The following is a 26,652-nucleotide window of genomic DNA, read 5'->3' on the forward strand; positions in this document are numbered from 1 at the left end:
TCCCCCGCCGAGACAGGCAGGGAGGGCAGCCAGAGCCGGAGGGGGCAACCGCGGCCCCAGAAAGGCATCTGATACAAACTGCAGGCAGGCTTGTTGCTAATAAAGACTTCTTGGGCTCAGGCTGGTCGATATCCGCCTGAGAATGTGTGCCAGCTGTACACCCAGAAAACTCAGTGGCAGGGACTAGGGAGGCGATAAGTAGCAGCGATCGTGCTCACCAAACACCTGGTCACCTGAGCAGCTTAGACCGGGGAAGGCACAAAACGCAGGCCCAACCAAGTCTGTGCCTTTGTGGAGTACCCGAGAAACTGAACTTGAGCCAATCAGACCTGGGAAGTGCATACAACCCAGCGCCAGCCTCAGATAGTTCCCGGCAGAGCAACCTAGAGCCTGTGCAGTGTAGACTGGGACAGCACATGCGCTGTGAGCGGGGGCAAACCCAGTGTGGCCGAGACGCTGCGGGCACTCCCCACAGACACCAGAGATATTTGTCTGCAGCGTTCCTCCCTTCCCAGAACAGGACTGAACAACTGAGCCTTAAAAAGTGTCCACCCGCCCCCTAGTATCAGGGTGGAAGTTAGACACTGAAGAGACCAGCAAACAGAAGCTAAAACAGAGGGAACCACCTTGGAAATGACAGATAGAGAAGTCAAGAGGCTACTCCAAGAATAAGACCAAAAACCAGAGGCAAGAGGCTTAAGCCCAAATCCTGAGAACACCAGAGAAATCCTGACTGCAGGGAACATTAATCGATAGGAGCTCATCAAACGCCTCCATACCTACACTAAAACCAAGCACCACCCAAGGGTCAACAAGTTCCAGAGCAAGACATACCACATAAATTCTCCAGCAACACAGGAAAATACCCCTGAGCTTCAATATACAGGCTTCCCAAAGACACTCCAAACCCACTGACATCTCATAACTCATTACTGGACACTTCATTGCACTCCAGAGAGAAGAAATCCAGCTCCACCCACCAGAACACCGACACAAGCTTCCCTAACCAGGGAACCTTGACAAGTCACCTGTCCAACCCCACACACCACGAGGAAACTACATAATAAAGAGAACTCCACAAACGGCCAGAAGAGGGAAAGGCCACCCCAAGCAAAGCAATATAAGCAAGATGAAGAGGCAGAGAAATACCCAGCAAGTAAAGGAACAGGATAAATGCCCACCAACACAAACAAAAGAGGAAGATATAGGGAATCTACCTGATAAAGAATTTCGAATTTTGATGGTGAAAATGATTCAAAATCTTGAAAGCAAAATGGAGTTACAGAAAAATAACCTGGAGACTAGGACTGAGAAGATGGAAGAAATGTTTACTAAGGACTTAGAGGAAATAAAAAAGAGTCAATATACAATGAATAACGCAATAGATGAGATCAGAAACACTCTGGAGGGAACAAACAGTAGAATAACAGAGGCAGAAGACAGGATAAGCGAACTAGAAGATAGAATTGTACAAATAAATGAAACAGAGAGGGAAAAAGAAAAACAAATTAAAAGAAATGAGGACAATATTAGAGACCTCTGGGACAATGTTAAACGTTCCAACATTCGAATCATAGGAGTCCCAGAAGAAGAAGACAAAAAGAAAGACCATGAGAGAATACTTGAGGAGATAATAGTTGAAAACTTCCCTAAAATGGGAAAAGAAATAATCACCTAACTCCAAGAAACCCAGAGAGTCCCCAACAGGATAAACCCAAGGCGAAATACTCCAAGACACATATTAATCAAATTAACAAAGAACAAATATTAAAAGCAGCAAGGGAAAAGCAGCAAATAACACACAAGGGGATTCCCATAAGGATAACAGCTGATCTTTCATCAGAAACTCTTCAGGCTAGGAGGGAATAGCAAGACATACTTAAAGTGATGAAAGAAAATAACCTACAGCCCAGATTGCTGTACCCAACAAGGATCTCTTTCAAATATGAAGGAGAAATAAAAAGCTTTACAGACAAGCAAAAGCTGAGAGAATTCAGCATCACCAAACCAGCTCTCCAACAAATGCTAAAGGATCTTCTCTAGACAGGAAACACAGAAAGGGTGTATAAACTCGAACCCAAAGCAATAAAGAAAATGGCAACGGGATCATACTTATCAATAATTACCTTAAACGTAAATGGGGTGAATGCCCCAACCAAAAGACAAAGGCTGGCTGAATGGATACAAAAACAAGACCCCCATATATGTTGTCTACAAGAGACCCACCTCAAAACAAGGGACACATACAGACTGAAAGTGAAGGGCTGGAAAAATATATTCCACACAAATAGAGACCAAAAGAAAACAGGAGTAGCCATACTCATATCAGATAAAATAGACTTTAAGACAAAGGCTGTGAAAAGAGACAAAGAAGGAAACTACATAATGATCAAAGGATCAATCCAAGAAGAAGATATAACAATTATAAATATTTATGCACCCAACATAGGAGCACCGCAATATGTAAGACAATTACTAACAAGTATGAAAGGGGAAATTAACAACAATGCAATAACAGTGGGAGATTTTAATACCCCACTTACATCTATGGATAGATCAACTAAACAAAAAATATATAAGGAAACACAAACTTTAAATGATACACTAGACCAGTTAGACCTAATAGATATCTATAGGACATTTCACCCCAAAACAATGAATTTCACCTTTTTCTCAAGTGCACACGGAACCTTTTCCAGGATAGATCACATCCTGGGCCATAAATCTAGCCTTGGTAAATTCAAAGAAAATGAAATCATTCCAAGCATCTTTTCTGACCACAATGCAGTAAGATTAGATCTCAATTATGGGAGAAAAACCATTAAAAATGCCAACATATGGAGGCTGAACAACACGCTGCTGAATAATGAACAAATCATAGAAAAAATCAAAAGAGAAATCAAAATATGCATAGAAATGAATGAAAATGAAAACACAACAACCCAAAACCTCTGGGAAACTGTAAAATAAGTGCTAATGGGGAAGTTCATAGCAATACAGGCACACCTCAAGAAACAAGAAAAAAGTCAACTAAATAACCTAACTCTACATCTAAAGAAACTAGAAAAGGAAGAAATGAAGAACCCCAGGGTTAGCAGAAGGAAAGAAATCGTAAAAATTAGGGCAGAGATAAATGCAAAGAAACAAAAGAGACCATAGCAAAAATCAACAAAGCCAAAAGCTGGTTCTTTGAGAAGGTAAATAAAATTTACAAACCACTAGCCAGACTCATCAAGAAACAAAGGGAGAAGAACCAAAGCAATAAAATTAGAAATGAAAATGGAGAGATCACAACTGACAACACAGAAATACAAAGGATTATTAGAGAATACTATCAGCAATTATATGGCAATAAAATGAATAACCTGGAAGAAATGGACAAATTCCTAGAAAAGTACAACTTTCCAATGCTGAACCAGGAAGAAATAGAAAATCTGAACAGACCCATCACAAGCACGGAACGAGAGGCTGTAATCAGAAATCTTCCAGCAAACAAAAGCCCAGGTCCAGATGGCTTCACGCTGAATTCTACCAAAAATTTAGAGAGGAGCTAATGCCTATTCTACTCAAACTCTTCCAGAAAATTGCTGAGGAAGGTAAACTTCCTAACTCATTCTAAGAGGCCACCATCACACTAATCCCAAAACCTGGTAAAGACCCCACAAAAAAAGAAAACTACAGGCCAATATCACTGATGAACATAGATGCAAAAATCCTTAACAAAATTCTAGCAACCAGAATCCAACAACAGTCTTCTTAAGAAGATCATACATCATGACCAAGTGGGCTTTATCCCAGGAATGCAAGGATTCTTCAATATCCGCAAATCAATCAACGTAATACACCACATTAACAAACTGAAAAAGAAAAATCATATGATTATCTCAGTAGATGCAGAGAAAGCCTTCAACAAGATTCAACATCCATTTATGATAAAAAAAAAAAAACCCAGAAAGTGGGAATAGAAGGGACATATCTCAACATAATAAAAGCTATATATGACAAACCCACAGCCAACATTATCCTCAACGGTGAAAAACTGAAAGCGTTTCCCCTAAAGTCAGGAACAAGACAAGGGTGCCCACTCTCACCACTACTATTCAACATAGTTCTGGAAGTTTTGGCTACAGCAATCAGAGAAAAAGACATAAAAGGAACACAAATTGGAAAAGAAGAAGTAAAACTTTCCCTATTCGCTGATGACATGATCCTCTACACAGAAAACCCTAACGACTCTACCAGAAAACTACTAGAGCTAATCAATGAATACAGTAAAGTTGCAGGATATAAAATCAACACACAGAAATCCCTTGCATTCCTATACACTAAGAATGAGAAAATAGAAAGAGAAATTAAGGAAACATAGACATTCTAGGAATCAGTGAATTAAAATGGACTGGAATGGGTGAATTTAACTCAGATGACCATTATATCTACTACTGTGAGCAGGAATCCCTTAGAAGAAATGGAGGAGCCATCATGGTCAACAAAAGAGTCCAAAATGCAGTACTTGGATGCAATCTTAAAAACAACAGAATGATTTCTGTTCGTTTCCAAGGCAAACAATTCAATATTACAGTAATCCAGGCCTATGCCCCAACCAGTAATGCTGAAGAAGCTGAAGTTGAACGGTTCTATGAAGACCTACAAGACCTTTTAGAACTAACACCCCAAAAAGATGTCCTTTTCATTGTAGGGGACTGGAATGCAAAAGTAGGAAGTCAAGAAACACCTGGAGTAACAGGCAAATTTGGCCTTGGAGCACGAAATGAAGCAGGGCAAAGGCTAACAGAGTTTTGTCAAGAGAACGCACTGGTCATAGAAAACACCCTCTTCCAACACCACAAGAGAAGACTCTACACATGGACATCACCAGATGGTCAACACCGAAATCAGATTGATTATATTATTTGCAACCAAAGATGGAGAAGCTGTATACAGTTAGCAAAAACAAGACCAGGAGCTGACTGTCGCTCAGATCATGAACTCCTTATTGCCAAATTCAGACTGAAATTGAAGAAAGTAGGGAAAACCACTAGACCATTCAGATATGACCTAAATCAAATCCCTTATGATTATACAGTGGAAGTGAGAAATAGATTTAAGGGACTAGATCTGATAGATAGAGTGCCTGATGAACTCTGGACGTAGGTTCGTGACATTGTACAGGAGACAGGGACCAAGACCATCCCCATGGAAAAGAAATGCAAAAAAGCAAAATGGCTGTCTGAGGAGGCCTTACAAATGGCTGTGAAAAGAAGAGAAGTGAAAAGCAAAGGAGAAAAGGAAAGATATAAGCATCTGAATGCAGAGTTCCAAAGAATAGCAAGGAGAGATAAGAAAGCCTTCCTCAGTGATCAATGAAAAGAAATTGAGGAAAACAACAGAATAGGAAAAACAAGAGATCTCTTCAAGAATGGAGTATTACTCAGCCATTAAAAAGAATGCATTTGAATCAGTTCTAATGAGTTAGGTGAAACTAGAGCCTTCTATACAGAGTGAAGTAAGCCAGAAAGAAAAACACCAATACAATATACTAACGTTTATATATGGAATTTAGAAAGATGCAAATGATAACCCTGTATACGAGACAGCAAAAGAGACACAGATGTATAGAACAGTCTTTGGGACTCTGTGGGAGAGGGTGAGGGTGCATGGTTTGGGAGAATGGCATTGAAACATGTATATTATCATATGTGAAACGAATCGCCAGTTCAGGGTTGATGCATGTTACAGGATGCTCAGGGCGGTATGTGGGGAGGACACAGAGGGAGGATAAGAGGAGGAGGGAGGTGGGAGGGAGGTTCAGGAGAGGGAACTCATGTACACCCAGGGTGGATTCATGTCAATGTATGGCAAAACCAACCAATATAATATTGTAAAATAATTAGCCTCCAATAAAAATAACAAATAAAACTAAAAAAAAAAAAAGAAAAGGCAGAAGAACCAGAGATCAAATTGCCAACATCCACTGGATCATTGAAAAAAGCAAGAGAGTTCCAGAAAAACATCTATTTCTGCTTCATTGACTATGCCCAAGCCTTTGACTGTGTGGATCACAATAGACTGTGGAAAATTCTGAAAGAGATGGGAATCCCAGACCACCTGACCTGCCTCTTGAGAAACCTATATGCAGGTCAGAAAGCAACAGTTAGAACTGGACATGGAACAACAGACTGGTTCCAAATAGGAAAAGGAGTATGTCAAGGCTGTATACTGTCACCCTGCTTATTTAACTTATATGCAGAGTACATCATGAGAAACACTGGGCTGGAAGAAGCACAAGCTGGAATCAAGAATGCTGGGAGAAATATCAATAACCTCAAAGATGCAGATGACACTACCCTTATGGAAGAAAGTGAAGAGGAACTAAAAAGCCTCTTGATGAAAGTGAAAGAGGAGAGTGAAAAGGTTGGCTTGAAGCTCAACATTCAGAAAACAAAGATCATGGCATCTGGTCCCATCACTTCATGGGAAATAGATGGAAAAACAGTGGAAACAGTGTCAGACTTTACTTTTTGGGGCTCCAAAATCACTGCAGATGCTGATTGCAGCCAGGAAATGAAAAGACGCTTACTCCTTGGAAGGAAAGTTATGACCAACCTAGATAGCATATTAAAAAGCAGAGACAATACTTTGTCAACAAAGGTCCATCTAGTCAAGGCTATGGTTTTTCCAGTAGTCATATATGGATGTGAGAGTTGGACTATAAAGAAAGCCGATCACTGAAGAATTGATGCTTTTGAACTGTGGTGTTGGAGAAGACTCTTGAGAGTCCCTTGGACTGCAAGGAGATCCACCCAGTCCATCCTAAAGGAGATCAGTCCTGGGTGTTCATTGGAAGGACTGATGTTGAAGCTGAAAGTCCAATACTTTGGCCACCTGATGCGAAGAGCTGATTCATTTGAAAAGACCCTGATGCTGGGAAAGATTGAGGGCAGGAGGAGAAGGGGACAACAGAGGATGAGATGGTTGGATGGCATCACCAATTCAATGGACATGGGTTTGGGTAGACTCCTGCAGATAGACAGGGAGGCCTGGCGTGCTGCAATTCATGGGGTCACAAAGAGTTGGATACGACTGAGCGACTGAACTGAACTGAACTGTAATTTTAGGATACTGAGCTTTTCTTTTTATTTTGTGTTCATTTTACTTTGTGTGAATGGTTATATTTATGAAAATACTAGAACCATATTAATGCCTCCTTTATATGTTTCAAATCCATTTAATCAATAGTCTGACTAAATGTACAATTCTAAATGTTTCAGGTACACTTAATCACTACCCCAATAAGAAAGAAAGGTATTTTGCTGTGTAGAGGAAAGTATTCTTCCTGTTTTAATTATTATACCAATGTTTGAAAAATGCTGACTTTCCAGGAGGAGTGAATTCCCGGCAGTACACAGTGCTGCTCCCTTTCTGAGGATGGATTAAATAACAGCACACTATAATGAACTCTCGGGTAAATGTCTCAGAAATGTTCCTGACACCACAAAATGCTGACTTAGCTAAATCCATGAGGCAAGAATTTGTAAAGTAATTGCTACCCACCTACACATGAGGGTGATTGTATGCATCTCAAGTCAATGGCGGACAGTAAAATACAAAACCTTTTTGTTTGGGGCAACGTAGACTGGCAAACATCTCTAATGACTAATATTTACACAGTGCTGGATTTCAGAAAAATGAATGTTTTTTAATAAAATACTTTCAGTAGCTTAGAAAGGAGGGAAATGGAAAGATTTATCTCTACTATGTTCATGTAATAATAGCAATGACATTCTTAACAATAACAGTAACAGCTTTACATTTACTGAGCATGGACTATATATTTGGCAGCAGAAATAAATGCTTTATATCATCCTAGCTCATCCTCATGACAACATAATCATCCTAGCTAAACCTCTACTAAATCATATTGGCTGACAGCATGCAATCAAGGTTTTGTCCATGTTCTATGGTTTTTAAAACAACATTAATTTTCATTACTTCTCTGCTAGATTATTTCGTGAACATTTTTATTCCAAAATCAGTCAATTAGCAACTTTAATTCCATTTGCAACCTGAAATTCCCATTGTCATGTAAGGTAGCATATTCGTGGGTTCTGAGATTTAGGATATGAACATCTTTGGAGGGCCTTTCTGCTTACCATAACAGGATGCACATTATTCATGGACTCATATTCATTTATTTTGTCTACGTATCTCCTGAGCACCTAGTATGTTTTCCAGCACCAAGTGATACGTTGAAAAATTAACATAAATTATACAGATATATCTTTGGGAGCTTCCATTTTAGGCTTACTAAGTCCCGCACGCAAACACAGATTGAATGTTTTTTCAAAGTGTACCTTTCAAAAGGTGGGCTTCCCTGGTGGCTCAGTGGTAAAGAACTCCCCTGCCAATACAGGAGATGTGAGTTCTACCCCTCGGTTAGGAAGCTCCCCTGGAGGAGCAAATGGCAACCCACGTCAGTATTCTTGCCTGGGAAATCCCATGGACAGAGGGGCCTGGCAGGCTACAGTCCATGAGGTTGTAAAGAGTCAGCCGTGACTTAGTGACTAAACAACAAAAACAACCCCGAGAAGGCGAAAGACAGTTTCTAAGAGAAAAGAATGTGCTCACGTCACGATTCTGCCTGAGCAAGCCTGGTTCTGTAATCTTATCACAAATGTTGTAAAAACATTCCTGATCTAGTGACCCATACTGTACTTTTTAGGCAAATGGTAAGTAACAGCCAATTCTCAATATTCACAGATTCTATACTGGTAAGCATACCTTCTTGCTACAATATATGTGTAACCTCAGCTCCAAGCTGATTCAAGTTGTTGTACGGCAGAAACCAACACAATATGGTAAAACAATTATCCTCCAATTAAAAATAAAATAAAATAAATCAATATCCATGGTGTCTTCGTGGTCACTGGTGGACACGTGCAGTGTTGACAAGTTTGAGTTGCCCATGATGTGTGTTTCCAACTGAGTTAAAACAAAGTAATACTCTGTTTTCCTGTATCAGTTTCCATCCCCTAAACCAATGTCCTTTTTGTGTTGTATTTAGTGTCACAATTTCACATTCCTGTAACTTTCTTGGTGATTCTGCTGTTTAAAGAGACCCCTATGCATTAATACTCAAGTGCTGCCTAGTCTTAAGGGCAAGAAGGTTGTGATATGCCTCGTGGAAAAAATATGTGTGATCAATAAGCTGTACTCAGGCCTGAGTTATAGTGCTGTTGGCCGTGAGTTCATGTTAATGAATCAACAATACAGGCATCCCTCGTTTTACTGCACTTCACAGATACTGTGTCTTTCACAAATCAAAGTTCTGTGCCAACCCTGCATCCAGAAGGTGGGTCAGCATCATTTTTCTTACAGCATTTGCACACTTTCTGTCTCTGGGTGTTACATGTTGGTCACCAGAGGCTCACAGGAACCCCACTCTATATTTACTTCAGAGGCAACAGTTTCAGTTCAGTTCAGTTCAGTTCAGTCACTCATTCGTGTCCGAATCTTTGCGACCCCATGAATCACAGTACACCAGGCCTCCCTGTCCATCACCAACTCCCAGAGTTCACTCAGACTCATGTCCATCGAGTCGGTGATGCCATCCAACCATCTCATCCTCTGACGTCCCCTTCTCCTCCTGCCCCCAATCCCTCCCAGCATCAGAGTCTTTTCCAGTGAGTCAACTCTTCGTGTGAGGTGTCCAAAGTATTGGAGTTTCAGCTTTAGCATCAGTCCTTCCAATGAACACCCAGGACTGATCTCCTTTAGGATGGACTGGTTGGATCTCCTGGCAGTTCAACGGACTCTCAAGAGTCTTCTCCAACACCACAGTTCAAAAGCATCAATTCTTCGGCGCTCAGCTTTCTTCACAGTCCAACTCTCACATCCATATATGACCACTGGAAAAACAATAGCCTTGACTAGACAGATCTTTGTTGGCAAAGTAATATCTCTGCTTTTTAATATGCTATCTAGGTTGGTCATAACTTTCCTTCCAAGGAGTAAGCGTCTTTTCATTTCCTGGCTGCAATCAGCATCTGCAGTGATTTTGGAGCCCCAAAAAATAAAGTCTGACACTGCTTCCACTGTTTCCCCATCTATTTCCAGTGATGGGACCAGATGCCATGATCTTAGTTTTCTGAATTGGCCAATTCAGTGTTCATAGAGAATTTATAAAACATAACTGTCACGAATAATGAGAATTAACTGTACTTACTGTATATTTCTTACTGCTTTAACTAACTCCTGGAGAAATCCATAGTAAGTGTCAAGGCAAATCAACAAAATGCGTTATAATGTCATAAAAAATGATCTTTAAAGATTTATAATCCTGCTCCTAACATATAAGCTATTTCATGCTTTACAAGTTTTTGCCTGTCAGGTGTCATAATAATTCACATGTATATGTTCACTATATGTGTGTCTTGGATTATTTTTCTTAGAAAAATATTGATTGTGACTTTAAAAGAAATCATTGATTCTTAAAATTTTAAATGCACACTTCAAATGTAGCTCAGGTACTAAAATATATGTTCCTTGTTGTTCCCATTTTCCCATTTTATTTTATATTAGGTTTTTTTAGAGGAAAAGAAGCAGCAGAACTATAAATACAGGTGCTAATGAATCATCATAAAAGAAAATCTCTTTAATATGTGTTACCATGTATGTTTCATACTTTAGAAGTTATTTCTAAAAACCTAGACAAAGATGGGTTTCCCAAGTAGTGCTAGTGGTAAAGAACCCTGCACCAATACAAGAGACATAAGAGATGGAGTTCAGTCCCTGGGTGAGGAAGATGCCCTGGAGAAGGAAATGGCAACCCACTCCAGTATTCTTGCCTGGAGAACTCCATGGACAGAGGAGCCTGGCGGGCTACCATCTGTAGGTTGGACAGGACTGAAACGACTTAGCATGCACACAGACAAAGGTAGATTAGATGATTTTGAGTTTATTATAAAACTTGGCTCACAGGACCACTTCCCGTCACCTTCCATGAGTGCTTCTGTGAAAGGAGTAAAGGAATCTACCCCCTTGTGAAGGCAGATCTGGGTGAGGCTAATCCACTGCCAGCTCCTCTCTGCCCAACACCCCGCAAGTATGGGGAAGTAAAAAGCAAGTCAGCTAGAGCCAGAGGGGTCCCCTCGGCTCACGCATCACTGAGCCTGAGGCCTGGGGGTGGAGGAATAAGAGAGGACAATGGCCACTCTTACTCTCCCCCTCGGTTCCTCTCCCTCTTCTTCCCGGCAGGATCTGCCTTTCCTTCCTCTTCTCTATTCTGCGGCTGCAGCAAGCCTCATCTCCCTCCTCCCCACTCCCAACCCAAGTGCTCCTTTATCAGAACAGCCTCCTCTGGGTCTGGACCACCTCCTTTCATCCCCACTGGAGACAACCAAACCTTCATGAGTCTTAATTTCTCCATTTGACTTGGTCCTAGTGGTGTTCGTTATTGTCAGCCTTATTGTAAGTAAAATTATCATGTGTAAGAATGGAAACTTAAAACTACTAAAAAGTTAAAGAGGAGAAAGCATATATCTGGCATGAAAATTTTTATTATAGACATTTTCAAACATATACTCAAGAAGGGAGACAGAACAAAAAAGTCATTCATATCCAGTTTCAAAGACTGCTAACTCATGGCCAATCTTAGTTCACCTCTACCCACATCCCCTCGCACTTCATGACCTTTCCTATTAGATTATTTTAAAGCCACTCTCAGACATCATATTTTTCATGCATAAATATCTCAAAATATTTCTTTAATGGATAAGAATTTAATTTCAAAACCCAGAAGGTTGACAATAGTTCTGTAATATCAGCAACATCCTATGATGATTACTTATCTCTTGAAAATGTATGGGCCTGTGTGTGCATGTATATGCAAGATTGTTCAAAAAAAGGCTACCCCAAATTTTTACGCAGTTGTTGTTCCTCTTAAATATCTTTTAACCTATGGATCATCTCCCTTTAATTTTCTCTCAATTTGCTACTGAAAACCGCTGGCCAATTGTCTTACAGTTTCCCATGGTTTGCTGATTGCCTCTCTATGGTGTCATATGATGTGTCCTGTCCAGTTAGACCGGGGGGCTTGATCTGACTTAGATGTGAACTTCAGGCCAGAGGCCTTCAAAAAACATATTGTATATGTCCAGCAGGAGATGCATTAGTCTTGACTGTCTCTGTTTTTATGATTTCAGAGATCCCTGATGTTCCCCAAGTACATTATTTAATTAGGGGTTATAAATGTTGATATTCTGATTGTCATCCCTTCCTTAATGTATTTTTAATTCTGGAATACATCTCTAAAGACAAACTTCCTCTTCATCAAACACTTGGTTACTCTGACATGTAGTTTAATCAGAATAAGCAGAAAAATACTCATTATTGATTTTTGAGCCAGTGTTCAGTGAATTGATCCTCTTGCATCTTCCAAAGATGATGAGTAAGGAAACTTTTGTATTATAATGAATTAATGAATGTTTAACAAAGTTGGTGTTTCAATACATTTCTGGTATGATTCTTATTGATATTCTAGTTGTTTCATTTTGACCAGTGAAATCCTTTTCCAGTCGGCTCCTAAGTCTTTTTGACATGACCCCAGTAGTCTTTGGTAAAAATCCTAGTTTTCAGGTATTAATACTATAATATTCTAGATTTATTTTGTATACTTCATGCCTCATAGCTGGATTCAACTATTTTTCACAATGAATCCTGAGTCTGGATCCACAATCCAGGTGGTAAGGAGGATCACTGTTTAAGGCTGGTCACACTTTCTTGATCAAAAGAATTAGGAAATAGTTCTATTTTCTTTTTTTTAATTGGAGGATAATTACAATGCTGTGCTGGTTTCCAGTGTACAACAACGCAAATCAGCCATAAGCACACACACACACATATATGTAAATAAATCTATACACCCTCGCTCTTGAGTCCCCCTTCCTCCCCTCACTCCACCCCACTCTTCTAGGCTGTCACAGGGAGCTGGGCTGGGCCTCCTGTGCTATCAAACAGGTTCTCATTAGCTGTCCCCTTTACACATGCTGGTGTGTACGCCAGTGCTGCTCTCTCAATGTGTCCCACCCTCTCTTCCCCCAACTGTGTCCACAAGAACAGACCGTCCTCTACAACTGCATCTCCATACCTGACCTGCAAATGGGTTCATTGGTATCATTTTTCTAGATTCCATATATATGCATGCTGCTGCTGCTAAGTCGCTTCAGTCATGTCCGACTCTGTGCGACCCCATAGGCGGCAGCCCACCAGGCTCCCCCGTCCCTGGGATTCTCCAGGCAAGAACACTGGAGTGGGTTGCCATTTCCTCCTCCAATGCACTAAAGTGAAAAGCGAAAGTGAAGTCACTCAGTCATGTCCAACTCTTAGCGACCCCATGGACTGCAGCCTACCAGGCTTCTCCGTCCATGGGATTCTCCAGGCAAGAGTACCGGAGTGGAGTGCCATTGCCCTCTCCGATATATATGCATAATATATGATATTTGTTTTTCTCTTTCTGACTTACTTCACTCTGAATAACACACTCTAGGTTCATCCATTTCAACTGTCTCAAATTCATTCCTTTTACAGCTGAATTGTATATATGTACCACATCTTCTTTATCTATTCATCTGTTTGCAGACATCTAGGTTGTTTCCATGTCCTGACTATTGTAAACAGAGCTGCAAAGAACATTGGGGTACACATGTCTTTTTGAATATGGTTTTCTCAGGGTATGTGCCCAGTAGTGGAACTGTTACGTCATATGGTAGCTTTATACCTAATTTTTAAAAGAATCTCCATACTATTTTCCAAGTGGTTGTATCAATTTACATTCCCACCAACAGTACAAGAGGGTTCCCTTTTTTCCACATCCTCTCTAGCAATTAAATTCATATTGACACATCCAATTCAAATTCAGTGCAGAATATTTACCTAATCTCTTCAATTTTATGTCTGTCTCTCTTTTCTCTTTCAATAAAATTATGATTTCTGATATTAAAATGATCCCTTAACTGTTTTAACAAAAAAAGTTTTACAGTCATAATATAATATTTTAAATAAGATATTATGGATATCACAAACAAAATGTGATTACTGAAAGCAGTTCAAGATGTTTTGTCAATGGGTTCTAAAACAATAAAAATATGCAACTGCTGTGTTTTAAGTCACTTAAAACAATTCCTCTGTGTGTGTGTGTGCCTTTAACTCAACACACAAGTTTGTTTCATGCTATTGTTGATCTTTAGAAATAGCTTCCAAAGTTTTATTTAATATCATTATACAATCTTTAAATTGTGTTTATTACTTTTTAGTTAAACATAAAAAAACGCAAACGTCTATATCCTATCCCTGTTCCATCCCTCCTCCTATAGGCTATCACAGAAGTAACATTTCTTAATTGCTCTTGCTTATCCTCCCATTTATTTTAAAAAATGAGAAAATATGTGTTTCCATTCCCTTTATTTAAATAAAAGGTAATGTACCCTACCCATTTTCTTCACTTTGCAAGGTAACTGAAGAAATGTGAGGGGTAGAGGTAAGATGTGCGTTACTCTTTTTAAATGGTCTTCACCCTTGAATATCCAGATGAAAAGTGATCCCATGAAGGAAGGGTAGGAGAGTCCAGGCCATTCTACAGTAAATTTTGGAGTCTTTTCTGGCCTAATCCCTCAAGTATCACTGTCTACCTGCATCCTCCTTCTACTCGGATGACATGAGAATTACTACTACTATTTCCCATGGAGAAGGCTGTACCTCTCTCAGAGTCTCTGCTGGAAGAAGACTCGATGGGGGACAGACAAGAAAGCTACTGTGTCTTGTCTCATGTGTCCACTTAGGGGACTCACTCCAAACACACATGAAAGGCCTGTATCTTATTGTCTCCATGGAGCACAGAGATTCAGAGAATGTCAACTTAAAAAAAAAGAAGTACCTTTATTAAGATTGTTAGATTTCAAAATTTAGCCCATCCAATGCAATGCATTTTGGGGAAGATATTGTGAAAGTATTTGTAAGTTCCTGAGAAAGGTTTAGGAAATAGTAATTGTGGGTAAATGATAATAGACAACAGAGAAAAGTTGTTTTAAGGCACGGAGAAAAACTTGGAAAAGTTGCAGAGAACAGTGGCAGAAGAGAAAAACAGAGAAGGTCCAGGGATGTTCAATAATAACATGATAATAATTGCAATGGTAGACGTCTAACTAAACAGAAAGCAACTGTGAGTTCTCAACGCATCATAATTTCTTCTTGGCATTCTAAGGTGCACATATTGATGCTTGTGGTGCAGAAGAAGCATCCTATATATACATGACTTCCTGAGCACACACTGACTCTATCCTTGGCAACTGCTGTATCATCAGAACTTTTAAATATTTATGGATGGTTTGAGTACACATTGTTCTGTTCCAAGCATTGTCTAGCGGTAAGAACACAGCTCTTCAGTTATATAGAGGCAGTATTTCCAATAACAAAAAGCAATTGATGAAAGTGTTTAGGAAAAAAAAGTTCCCCTAATCACATTCAATTTCAAAGCTATCTCTTAGTCCTCTTATTGTTACACTATCCACATAATTGCTTGCACTTTTTAAAAATGGAGAAAATCATAAAAAATGCAGACTACAAAATGTACCCATCATTTTCCTTTAAAGTCTAGCAACACAAATTTCAAAGTAATCTTGCAATCTAAAGGAACTTAGTTTCTAATGTACTTTTAATCAGTGAGACCAAGACCAATTATACGATGCAGAGAGGCGTGAAGTTTGTCAGAATATATAAATCCTAGTTCTTTATGCCCAAGCCAGCTGCCACCACCCTCCACCCTACTGATTTCATTTTAAATGCCCCAAACCCTTTAGATATCACACCTTATTCAAATTAAAATAAATAATAGTGTATGTCATCTAGTCCTAAATATATAGGGTCAGTTTGAACACATTTTTCAGCAGAAAATAGTGGACCTAGAATGTCTTGAGAAACTGTAGCAAACCTGAGTTGTGGTTGATAGAGTATTTTCCTCAAAAAATATGTGGTGCTTTCACTCTGAAATTCTGACTTCAGACATTGAGCATTTGAGCAAATGTCATTAAACTAGACAGACAAATACCCTTAGAGCCAAGGACTTCACACCCCAAAGTCCTTAAGATGTACTCCATTTTATAGATGTTAAGCATATCTTTTTAAATCTGAACTTAAGCATAGAGAAATCCTTCACATATCATTAACCCAAGAACGGTACAGGAAGCAAGAATATTCCACATCCATGAATCAATTTAGAAAAAAGATGAGGACCATTGTCCTGGTCAGAACCAGCTAAGATCAGTCAGTAGTGATTGAAACTGATGTGCAGGCACTTAACCACTAAATCAGAAGTAGAATACCAGAAGTCACTCAAAGGGTGATGTCGCAGCTTGGTTAATCTCCAGTTCCACTGGGAGGAAAGGCATAATTAATAGATGTGTCTCACACGAACGATAATCTGAGAAATTAGGGTGTGACCTCTGGCTGCCACACACAAGGTAGGAAGGCAACAATGGGACAAAATTGGTAAAGGGAAGAGTGTTATGTTTTGGAATCGACTCCGCTAAGATCAGAAACGGAGAAGGACAGAAAGTAAAACCAGTGCCACCTTCAAACTCCAAAGAAAGTTTAAATTTTATAAATTAAAATTTAATGGAAAAAAGCTTATACACAGAGTGAGAAATAGCAGAGGAAAACCATCTCACCCCTAGACTGTTGTCAGAGTTCCTTCGTTCCTTTTCAGGATTTGTGAACTTCCCCAGGATGCCTTCCATGCAGGTGTGCATGATAAATCACTTCAATCATGTCTGACTCTTTGCAATTGCATGAGCTGTACCCCGCCAGGCTCCTCTGTCCGCGGGATTATCCCAGGCAAGAATACCGGAGTGGTTGCCATGCCCTCCTCCAGGGGATCTTCCTGACCCAGGGATCGAACCCGCTTCTCTTAGGTCTCCTGCCAGGTTCTTCACCACAAGAGCCACCTGGGAAGCCCAGGATGACTTCCATAGTCACTTCCAAAACTCATGAGCCTCTGCATTCTTTTCTCCTATTTCCCATGTCTTTCTGTGAACTGGAGTGATTTGTTAAGGAGCAGAAAGTAGGGCTCTGGTTTAATTAGATTCTATAATAGCTGAGGATTGGTGCAGAGTGAAACGCATCTGTGATGACTAATTTTACGTGTTAACTTGACTGGTCTAAGAGATGCCCAGATAACTAGTAAAACATTACCTCTGGGTGTGTCTGCCAGGGCATGTCCAAAAAAGATTAGCATATCCCATGAAATTCAAATTAGCATTTTGGAACCGAAAGTGAATTTTGCTCACTTTTGCCAAATGCTACATGTCTATGAAGTCAGTAAGAATTTTATAAAGCTTCTATCAGCTCCACATAATTTTTCTTTCTTCCTCATGAAAATAAGCAAGCAAAAGGAAAAGGAAGAGATGACACTTATTTCTGCTTCTTTGTGAATATCAGCTGATTATAGCAAATTCTGGCCCTCTCAGCTTTCCTCCTCTCCCAAACTAAAGGTCATTTCCTCTTCTTTGTTGCAATCTTCTTGGGCAACTTTCTGCTTCAGTGCCTTTGGATGATCCATAAAGCATCCTGGAATTAAATGACCTTCACATGCTCCTTTTTAATACTTATCTGCCCACATCTAGGTCCTTAATCATTCCCTGTGATTGCACCATCTTTGAAATTGTAAATGCTTATATTCTATTTTTTGATCCCAGACCACTAGATCTCTCTAGCTCTCTCAATCCCATTCTCCCATGCTTATATACTTTTCACCCTCAAAACTCCACCGTTCCTTTGACATCTTCCATCTCTGTGATACTTAATTTTACATGTCAACTTGACTAGGTCACATCACCCACACATTTAGCCAAATATTTTCCTGGATGTTTCTATGAAGATACTTTTAAGATGAGATTAACATTTAAAGCAGTAGAGTTTCTAATAAAGCAGATGACACTCCCTAATGTGGGTGGACCACATCCAGTCAGTTGAAGGCCTTAGGAGAAAAAAAGACTGACCTTCCTAGAAGAGGGAATTTTGCCAAAGGATTTCTTAAGACTCAACTGCAATTCTCCTAAGCATCTCCAATCTGCCGTGCACATTCTGGACTTGCCAAACCTCCACAGTCACTTGAGCCAATTAATTAAAACAAGTCTCTGCACATCGAATTGGTTCCTTTCTATCAGCACCCTTCCCCCTTGACTTCACTTCCTTCCCTGTAGAACACTGACTCTATGACACTTCCCTTCCTCTATGCTCTTGCCAGCTCATGGGCGTTCTTATCCTAGACAAGTCCTCCCACCACAGTCTCCCCCAGATTCCAATCCTGGGTCAGACTAAGAAACTACACCCTCTGTTCCTGCACATGAGTAAGCAGCTCGCGGCTGGTGAAAACCAAACAACAATGCACACAGGCACCCTGCGTGTGGTCTCCAGCCTTCGCTGAGCCTTCAGTGCTAGGTGGAGATTCTTTTCCTGGTCCACACCATTCTCACTTCTCTTCATTATCAGTAAACACAGGACCTTTCTGCCCACAGCGAGCCCTTCCACAGGCTGAAGTTCAAACACATCTTTACTTTTTTTCTTTTGTAAGATATGTCACGCTTCAAAATCAAGTATGATCTGGATCCCCTTGCTCCATCAGGTACCTCTGGAATCACCTCCATGTTCAATCCCTGGACCTCCAAGGGCTCCCTCTCAAGTGCTAACCAAGTGCAAGTCTCTCCACTAACAAGCCCTCTGTTTGTCTGCGCATCACTCATCCCATCTGTTTACCATCATCCCACTTCTCCACACCACCAAACTGCTGGGAACAGTATTTGCATTTCCTCTTCCCTCCTTCTTGTCATGGTTCCTTTCCTAAAAATGACTGCATTCAATCTCCTCCTGGCTGAACTGCTGATAACCTCAGATCTATTGTTAATTTTATGTGAGACTTTTTTTTTTTAATCATGTAGTACTTTTATTCAGAGAAGGAAATGGCAACCCACTCCAGTGTTCTTGCCTGGAGAATCCCAAGGACGGGCGAGCCTGGTGGGCTGCCGTCTCTGGGGTCGCACAGAGTTGGACATGACTGAAGCAACTTAGCAACAGTAGCAGTACTTTTATTTATTTATTTTATTTTTTAAAGTCTTGGACACTTAATCTTTTGCAGTTAGGCAGGTATTTCATTTTTGCCTCTAGGCAAAGACAAAAAATTCCAAAGCTGCTGCTGCAGATCTCAGCCCTTCTAGCCCTTATGTGGGATTCCCTGGTGCCGCCGCTGCTGCTGCTAAGTTGCTTCAGTTGTCTCCAACTCTGTGCAACCCCAGAGACGGCAGCCCACCAGGCTCCCCTGTCCCTGGGATTCTCTAGGCAAGAACATTGGAGTGGGTTGCCATTTCCTCCTCCAAAGCAAGAAAGTGAAAAGTGAAAGTGAAGTCGCTCAGTCGTGTCCGACTCTCAGAGACCCCATGGACTGCAGCCTACCAGGCTCCTCCATCCATGGGATTTTCCAGGCAAGAGTACTGGAGTGGGTTGCCATGGCCTTCTCCAATTCCCAGGTGGCTCAGTGGTAAAAAAATCCGCCTGCAGTGTGAGCGACCTGGCTTCAATTCCTGGGTTGGGAAGATCCTCCTGGAGGAGGGCATGGCAACCCACTCCAGTGTTCTTGCCTGGAAAATCACATGGATAAAAGAGCCTGGTGGGCTACAGTCCACAGGGTCACAATGAATGAGACATGAGTTAGCGACTAAACAAGAACAACAAAGCCCTTAAGTAGATGTGAGCTAAGTACTTAAGTGCTGACTATTGAATTCTTTAAAATGGCACCATTGTTGGCAGGTTGAAAATCCACACTGGTCTTCCCCGATTTTTTGATAAGTTCATAAAGGTGTTTATATTAAAAACAAAACAAAACTTTTGCATGAGTTTTTATAGGTTTTCTCTTTTTTTTGCATTTAATTCTGCAGTCCCTTCCTCCCTCCCCTCACCCCGCTTCCTTCCTCCCTTGCACAAATTCTTTAAGGCATTTATTATTGCTATGCTCAATTTACATAAAAGCAGGGGGTAAAAGCAGCTTGTCCAAAGTCACACAGCTGTGAGAGGTGGCGCCTGCATCTGAAGGCTTGTGGCCCGGTAACAGATGACTTTTCCTACTGCCACCCACAGCCTGCTCCCTCTTCTTCCTTTTGCGTGCCACAGCTCTGGTACTTTGGTATACTACTTTCAGAGTACTTTGGTACACTACTTTCAGAGTACTTTGGTACCTTGGACCGGACCTGATGTGACACTCCAGCTATTCAAGTCACTCTTGGCCCAGACTAGAGAAATAGTGCCATAGTTTTCAGAAAGCCATCCTGGGCATGTGCACAGAAACTGAGACCAGCGTGTGTGTCCCAGATTATCAGAGCCAATCATCTTTATTCTGTTTTCAATCCAGAGCCCAGGGATGGTGAGTTTCAGCGGAGGAGAGGAGGGGAGAGGATGATTCACAGGGACTTTGCCTGGAGTGGAGGCAGGATACAGCCATGTACTATGGTGTGGTCCAATGTGAAAAGCTGTATAGACTTCCATGGGGCAAAAGACTCCAGTGCAAAAAAGCCCTGTGCAACATTCTAAGCAGACAGTAAACAGAAAAAAATAGAAGGAATATATTTCATGAAAGTACATACATACCTGTTCTAATCATAGAAATTACAGTTCCTTATTTGTGAAAACGTCTTTTTAAAAACTTGTGCTATAGTCAAGTGTATATGTTATGCAGTTCAGACAAATTAAACACTCAAAGACTAAGAATTTAAAAGTACAAACCAAAATATTTAGAGGAATCATATGGAAATTCAATGTGTGCTCATGTATCCAAAGTGCTTCATTTTATGAGAAAAAAAAAAGAGAGACATTGAAGAGACCAATTTCTTTCCAATTTAGTTTCTGTATTTATCTGTCAACTCTGACATGCAAATTTTTAAAGAAAGCATAAATAGCACTGTAAGCTTAATTAATTCATGTATTTATTCTAATCTAAGGATCAAAAATCTATATGCCAAAGTGACATATTGGGAAAATTTTTTTTTTACCTTTGAATTCCAGAGTGTAAAAATGGAACTGCCATTACCATAATAGCTTTGTGGCTCTTAGGACAATTTTCTGCAACTTTTCCACAAACTTGCTAAAATAAATATAAGCTTTTTTTCTCTGAAACTTATATTCCCCACCCACCCCCAGCTCATGATGACTCTGACATATTGTAATAAAGCCATTGCTCCCCGAGGATCTCTTTTCACTGCTCCAGCAATTTCTCTCTTCTCTCTCTCTTATTGAAAAAGAACCCTGTTATTAAGTACTTAAAATGTTCAAGGCTCCAAAAGGAAGACAACCTTTCAGTATGAGAGATTAATAATAACAATAAGAAGCACGGAAGGGAAGATAGGAGTTCAAAGCCAAATAAAATTTTCATTTGCAGAATACAAATCAAATGTGATTTCTTCTGAACTGCATCTCTCTGATTTATAGACACAGCTCTGCAGAATAGTTCCTAGCATTTTTGCTTCGTGTTTTCTTCCTTTCATCCTCATGGCTACTTTTGGACAAATGCCCTAACACTTTCCGAAAGCATGGCTCTTCTAAATCAACCAAAGGGTTATTCTTTATGAACATTTCTGAAAGGAGTAAGATGCAGATAATAATATAAAGAGAAAATCTGAGACAATACCAGCTCAGAAGCAGGACTCCTAACAGCAGTTGGGAATGGGGATGGATAAAGCTGTATGGCTCAAGTCCTGGTTATGGCTAGGAGTTCTTCTTTTACATACTTATACAAAATATCAGATGGATACCCTCATCTTAGTGGGCTTCCCCAATGGCTCAGCGAGTAAAGAATCTGCCTGCAATGCAAGAGACAAAGGAGATATGAGTTCCATCCCTGGGTGGGGAAGATCCCCTGGAGGAAGAAATGGCAACCCATTCCAGTATACTTGCTGGAAAATTCCATGAACAGAGGAGTCTGGCGAGCTACAGTACATAGGGTGGCACAGAGTCGGACACAACTGAGCGACTAAGCATCCTCGCACAAGCACACGCACACCCTCATCCAGTAAACATACAGGACCTCTGCATTGTAGACCAATAGAAACATCACCAGATTATTGTATTTTGGATCTGAAGTAAGTAATCACAAAAGTGTTTCCTTTTACCATTATGCTTTTGTTAATATCTATTCTAAACCACTTCAATCACATTTACTCTCTCCTCAGAATATCTCCTATATCCTAGGAATTTGGTAGGTAAAGTATGCATTTTAGCGAGCAGTGTTTGGGAATTTCTGTCATGTGTAAAATCTGGAAGAAAAAGATATATATAAGTAGAGTGAAATAAAATGAAAAATACATGAATGAGTTTGAAATTCAGCTGATTAAGGTTAGACAGACTATGCAAAGTTCTCCAGAAAGTCTTCCTGGAAATAACACAATGGCAGATGCCATTGGGAAAAAGACTCCAGAGATGAGTTGGTGACAACTGGAAAAGTGATGGGGCAGGCTGGACTAGAGTAAGTGCCTGAAAGGCCCTACGATAGAAGGGATGAAGCAGGCCTCGCAGAACTGAAGAGAATGGCCCAGAAGAGAAGTCTGAAAACACAAGAAACCTTGGGAATGTCCTGAGGAAACTAGGGCTAAGACTGAAGCTGCAGTACATGAAGAAGCCGCCAATGAAACCTGCCAGATCCGGGACGGGATGTGGCCGCCCAGTCTGCCAGGCACGCAGAGACATTTCAGTAAAGGATCAGAGGGCTGTGTTTGCACAACAAATGTGTGCAACAGCCCCATCCTAGAGGCAGCAACAACATGTATTAATCCACAGAAACACCCTTCTACTTGATCCTCTGCAGAGGAGTCCTGGACTCAGCTACAGAATGTCTGATGAGAAACACAGCAAAGCTATCTCTCCCACATAGAAGGCAAAACTATACTCTGTCTTCAGTACGTACTGTGATAAACAACAAGAGACTGAATTCATAATTTATGTTTTTCTCCTGCCTTACAGTAGATTATGTGTAAAAAATGACACCAACCCAATGATTTCATCTACATCATGAATTCCAGTTGAAATACTGTTCTTCCCTAGCTTTGCATATTCATCAGTATTGACAGGAGGAAAGAGAGCTAAATTAACATGAACTTAGGGGGGAACTTGGGAGAAGGACATGGCAACCCAATCCAGTATGCTTGCCTGGGAAATCTCAAGGACAGAGGAGTCTGGGGGGCTACAGACCATGGGGTTGCAAAAGAGTCAGACTCAGGCACTAAACAACAAACTTACTGTCTTCCATCTCAGTTCCTTCAGTATCAAAGTATTACTGATCAACTTTCTTTATGGGCTGATGGAGAAGCCTGCAATTTTACTACTGAAAGGAATGAAGGATTAAATTACTCAGTAAGTACCTGAATTCTCCCTCATTCTGTAGGAAAAAGTTTATAGAGGTGAGACTTCCTTAGGAACAACATAGCTTCTTCGGGCTGTGCTTATTTCCCTTAGAGCCATGTATCACTGTTCCCTGCTGTATTCTGAGACACAGGAAGGCTGAGTGATGGAGACTGACAGTCCCAGGTCCTGTATGAGCAAGCTTCCTGCCGGGCAGAGGGAGCTTGACAGGTGAGAGGTAGGGGGAGCCCACTCTTGCAATGCCTCAGGCAGCTTCTCAGTAGTGGCTGAGCCTTACAAGGCTCCTACTCCCCACAGACAAACCTTGCTTCCAGAATCTTCCATTGGGCAGTCCCCGCCACAGTTCTAGCACTAACTGAACAATGTCAGCTACAAGCTCTAGAAACACCACCTTCTTATTACCCCCGTCCCAACTCCTGAGGAGTTACAGTGTCTGCTTGCTGCTGCTGGGCTCTGAGGGGCACACCACCTCACATCTGATCTGCTTTGATCAGCTTTTCCATTACCTGTAACCAATTTCCTAGAATGACTTTGCAGTTTCAGATGCCCAGAGTAATTTCTGATTTTCTGACTGAGTACTGACTCACAAACCAATTTAGTATCAGAAATGTGGTGTTTTTCTATTTTATGATCAAAGATTAGATGACATGTTGCACATATAAATGCCATCCAACCATTGTAAAATATAAATATATAAACTACTAAAATAATATTAAAAATAATATATGATGCTCCATATTGATAACTACCATAGGCTTGGTACTATCAATAATTGTTGCAAGATAATTTCATATAACAAGAGGGAAATAGCCATTATCTGTTTGTTTTCTAAAAAAGTCAATAATTGAATTGTTTCCTATCCACTCCTCTCTGTTGTCCTTTATTTCTTTCACTCTCAGATTATCCCCTTTGAAACCGCATATAAATCTAATCTTTACTTGTGCTTTAATAAATTAACAAATATTCCATTCATTGTCCCCATATCTTTCTCCTCAGTCCTTAAGATTTATTCTTCAGTATCAAATGGCACTTCAATTGAAAATTTTCCATTGGTTTTAGAATTCAGTGTATTTTTACATCATCTGTTTCTGATGGCCATACAGTACTCCGCTGCACAGAAGTACTATTAATAAAATCTGCCTAAGTAAGTGACCTGCTGCTGGCACATTGTTTTCTGTTTCAAATAGATATGTCTTCACATTTAATCATCTTCTTTTATGTTCTTTAGTAATATTCTAAATATTATCTTCATAAATCTCATAATTTCTTTTGAAATTTTTCCCTTGATATTTATCATTTGGGAGCTCTATTGTAAGTGGAGCATATGTATTCCTTTTATGTTGTCTACCTAGTTATTTACATGTAGGAAGATAAATTACAGGTTTTAAAAATTAATTTTATCATTAGGCGCAGAATTTATTGAATGATCTTTTAAAAAAATACGAGGTTTTCTTAGATTTTTAAGGAATATATTGTATCAATGCCAAATCTTTCCTCCTTTCTAGCTTTATATATTTTTCTAGCCTCTTCTCTGATTGTGTGGTAAGTTTGAAAATTAAAAATGTAAAATAGGAAAGACAGGTTCATGCATTAGTTTTTTAGAAGACCTAACTGACTGAGTCTTAAAGAGCAATAAGGAAACATTTCAGAAGGACAGAATTGTTTCCCAGAGAGAAGATTTCCAAATGTGCCTCCTGGGACTGGGGAATGCAACACCGCATCACAGCAAGGAGAGGGGAGGAAAGAGGGCGGTGCCCCGTCTCTGAGCCGTCACGCGGGAGAACGTGAGACCCGAGCCGTGAGGTGCTTTTAAAACATGCCGTCCTCTGACTGATGCTTTGAGAGCAAACTGGATGTGAGTGTGTGCTCCAAAGGGGGCATTAAATCAAATCTGCTGACCCTAATCGCTCTCTTCAAATTATTTTTATTTTGCTTGCTTAGGGACAGGTCAATTGGAAGAATGTGAAGCAACGTTGCCATTTATCTTATTCAATGCATATGTGTTCCCACAGTTTACAGGGGTTCATATATATTTTTGTATATTACATATTCATGTAAAGTTCCAATTTATGTGAGCCCAGGAAGTTTATGAGAAGGGACTGACATAATGTGTTACAGAATGGGCACGGATGGGACGAGGTAAAATAAACCATGCTGCTTGACTGAGAAGGCGCCTAGCAGACTAATTGTTCTGATTTATGACCAATGTCACATTAAAAACCCCAATGCAGCCAGCTCCAACCAGGTACTCCTAGGTTAATCATTTCCAAAAGGGTAGAGAACCCAGTTAAACAGAAATATAAACAGGAGAGTCCCTGGGAATACAGACTAATCATATAGACTTTCAATAAAAACATCTTTCTGGCACTCAAGCAGAGGCTGTGTTGAAAGGCAGAAGCAGCTTAAAGCACTCTCCAGGCATTTGCCCAAGTTCTGAGCCAAGGATTGCAAGGCATTAAGCTTGAAGATTTGACATGTTGACATACAGGGCATCAGTGCTGTTACACTGTATATCACCACACATGTGGTGGGCTTAGAATACTAGAATAACATAGGATAAAGGTCAACATAGGGAAAGGTCTAGGAAAGGGACACCTCACAAAGTGGGGAGTCCACCAGACTTACCACACACCTCTCACTTGAGTTTCTGCCTCATTGGGTTTTCTATTAAATGACCCCAATCACTTATTTATTTGACTGGAGATAAATACATGTTAAAATCTTTGCATGTGGTATTTCTGCCCTTTCGGGCTTATAGAGTTGACAGCTCAATCATTCACAGTGATTATAAGGCCGTGACTATATGGTGACAGGAGATACTTTTGTCTAATTACTATACATGGCATGAGGGGCTCCGTGTCTTTCACTAGCCAAAGCCAAACCACGACACTCAACACTTTTAATTTTAAAAGTTATATTAACTTCAGAAATATGTTAATATGAAATTATGGTTTTTTGTTTGAAAAATGAGATACAATTGAAATCCATAAATAGTAAACTATTGTGCATAATCCACTCCAACTCCATGGACTGTAGCTTACCAGGCTCCTCTGTCCATGGAACTCTCTGGGCAAGAATACTGGAGTGGGTTGCCATTCTTTTTCTCCAGGGGATCTTCCCGACCCAGGTATCAAATCCAAGTCTCCTGCACTGCAGGCAAATTCTTTACTGTCTGAGCCACCAGGGAAGCCTCATTGTGCATAA

The 26,652-nt window shown here is 40.3% G+C and overlaps 1 protein-coding gene across 6 annotated transcripts in view; it reads right to left on the bottom strand.

The window, feature by feature from the left end:
• CNTNAP4 (contactin associated protein family member 4) overlaps positions 1 to 26,652 on the bottom strand; it is a 284,057-nt gene that overhangs the window by 164,142 nt on the left and 93,263 nt on the right. The window lies entirely within an intron of this gene.

Source organism: Moschus berezovskii, chromosome 22 (assembly GCF_049115385.1).
Source record: "Moschus berezovskii isolate FMDL1 chromosome 22, NW_MosBer_1.0, whole genome shotgun sequence".
NCBI lineage: Eukaryota > Metazoa > Chordata > Mammalia > Artiodactyla > Moschidae > Moschus > Moschus berezovskii.